The sequence below is a fragment of the Engraulis encrasicolus genome, chromosome 5 (assembly GCF_034702125.1).
Source record: "Engraulis encrasicolus isolate BLACKSEA-1 chromosome 5, IST_EnEncr_1.0, whole genome shotgun sequence".
Classification (NCBI taxonomy): Eukaryota; Metazoa; Chordata; class Actinopteri; order Clupeiformes; family Engraulidae; genus Engraulis; species Engraulis encrasicolus.
Window position 1 is genome coordinate 47,693,722 of NC_085861.1, and position 2,500 is coordinate 47,696,221.

Genomic DNA, 2,500 nt, shown 5'->3' on the forward strand with positions numbered 1-2,500 from the left:
ACACACCTCCTGATTTAAAAAATAAACAACCATCCAGCTGGCCACCCAAAGGGTATCTAATGGGAGATATTGCAGTTGGTCCACGGGCTCAATACTCTCAATGGGTTATGAGCTGATTAACACACACATACAGATAAGACACACACACAGTCATGGTGGCTTTTCTCTTGCAGACAGACCATTTCAGCAATGGCCATGGGCCACAGACCACAACACACTCCATTCTCTATCTCGCTCCCCCCCACCCCACACACCCTCTCTCGCCCTCTTTAACATTTACACAAACGTACCAATCCAGAAAGGGAAAATTTTCAAATGCACACATAAATACTTAAACAAATACACGCACGCACAGGCACAGGCACAGGCACAGGCGCACACACACACACAACAAGTCTCGGTGGCTTTTCTCTGGGTCTGGCCGTTTCATTGATGTCTGTCTACGGGAAACAGACCACACTCTCTGACCCCTTCCCCATTTCACTTACTGCTTCTGAGGCTTACAACATGTTTACACACCACATGCAGACACACAGATAGCCAATACTCTTCGCAATACAGTATAGTGTATCCTGCCTTGACTCACATATGAACTTAAAGGGTAACTTCTGCCAATTTCGACATGCAGTTGTAATGCTCAAAGGGCTGAGTAGAAAAACGCAGCATCACCAGGTACAACTGACAAGTCAAGAGCAATACAACAGCATATTGAAATTGGCAGAAGTTATCCTTTTAACGGCCATCCCATTCCTAACCCATTGGGCTCAATATCATGTCGGCCTACCTTTTTGCAGCTCCATTTCCTTGTGGGATAGAGTTGAAGCTGTAATAGTGGCAAAAGGTGAACCGACATCCTTTTAGACCGTATGGGTTAGGTATGGAATGGCACTTAAATTCATATGCGAGTGAAGGCAGGCTAGCAAACACCTTTGGCAATATAGTATACATACATGATGCACATACAGAAGGACAAAATAAGTGCATGACTGCACACACAGATACAGACACACAGGCACACACACACAAAGACACTGTGTGTACAACACATGAAAAAAATGGAGACACATGGATGCACACAATGGACGCCCACATGTAGCACATGGCTTCTTCGAGAATACAAACACATTCACTAGCCCTTCACTTTCTCTCGCATGCACACGCACCCGAGCGCGCGCACACACACACACGCACATATCTCGTACAGACAATCTGTCACATGCATCAGTGGTGGCGGCATGCTGTACATGGTGGCCAATGGGAGATCATATCATTTGGACTTAACCCCTTAACCCCCAACCTCCTACTACGCCTGGAGCGACAGGGTGCATTCCAATATGCAGTTGTAGACACCCCGCCTCAGTGGAGAACACAATAAAGTTTTCCCGTTGTCAGCCTAACCACAACAATTTGGACAATGGAAATGACATTAGAATTGTGCTTTTGCAAGATATGGAATTCATTTTCTGTCGTTGGTGATGTCCCCATAAGATCACAAGCAGGCAAGTGAGCAAGGGAGGATGAAAGTCTGCATATTGGAATGCACCTACAGAACGGCCATGCAGGACAAGAAGCCAAAATGGCCAAGGCATTGAGGAAACCAGGAAGTGGCGTAATCCTCAGCCCAATAGCTCTAACGTAATGATGACCCAGCTCTGGGCCCCTCTCTCCCTGGGCCTGGGACAACTGTCCCCTTTGTCCCCCTTCCGCTGTCAGCACCCATGCCTCTATTACTCTATAACTGTGTTCCTTGGCTGTAATCACTTCACCAGACCTGTTCTGGACTAGTAAAATTGTTTTTTTCTGGGATTTCTTCTACCCTACATTTTTATTTATTAACTGCTAAAGAACAATATTTGTGCCAATGTAATCAGAGAAGAGACATATTGAAGACCTAGAGACATATTCAAGACGATATTGAAAACGACATTCAGTACAACCAATCTGAATTTATATTTTCACTCTTCAACTGTGCAAATTTCAAAACTTTCTCAAATTCGCACTCTGTATTTCGTTGAGGAAGTAGAGAATTGCAACACAGAGCTGCTAATGAAATGTCAGGTTGAGGTTTATAAGGACAACAGTGCCCCCATCTGGCTATACGAGAGAACAACATGTTACATTCAGCACTCAGGCCAAGTCACCTGAAAGTGTGTTGTTCACTTGGCATCAATTAAACTAATAAGGAGCTTACACTGTGTGTGTGTGTGTGTGTGTGTGTGTGTGTGCGTGTGTGTGTGTGTGTGTGTGTGTGTGTGTGTGTGTGTGTGTGTGTGTGTGTGTGTGTGTGTGTGTGTGTGTGTGTGTGTGTGTGTGTGTGTGTGTGTGTGTGTGTGTGTGTGTGTGTGTGTGTGCAATTAAGGTGTGCGTTCACATATACAGTACATCTGTGCAAACTGTTTTGACTAATGAGTATTAGTGAATGTGTGTTTCAGTGTCAGTCTATGTTTGCTTGTTCTGTTTGCGTTTTAGTGTATTGCAGTGCAGTGGCTCTTAACCTGGG

At 44.9% G+C, this 2,500-nt stretch overlaps 1 protein-coding gene across 2 annotated transcripts in view; it reads right to left on the reverse strand.

Moving 5' to 3' along the window:
* The window catches only part of ibtk (inhibitor of Bruton agammaglobulinemia tyrosine kinase), a 41,121-nt gene that overhangs the window by 3,766 nt on the left and 34,855 nt on the right, over positions 1-2,500 (reverse strand). The gene's annotated exons all lie outside the window — the stretch shown is intronic.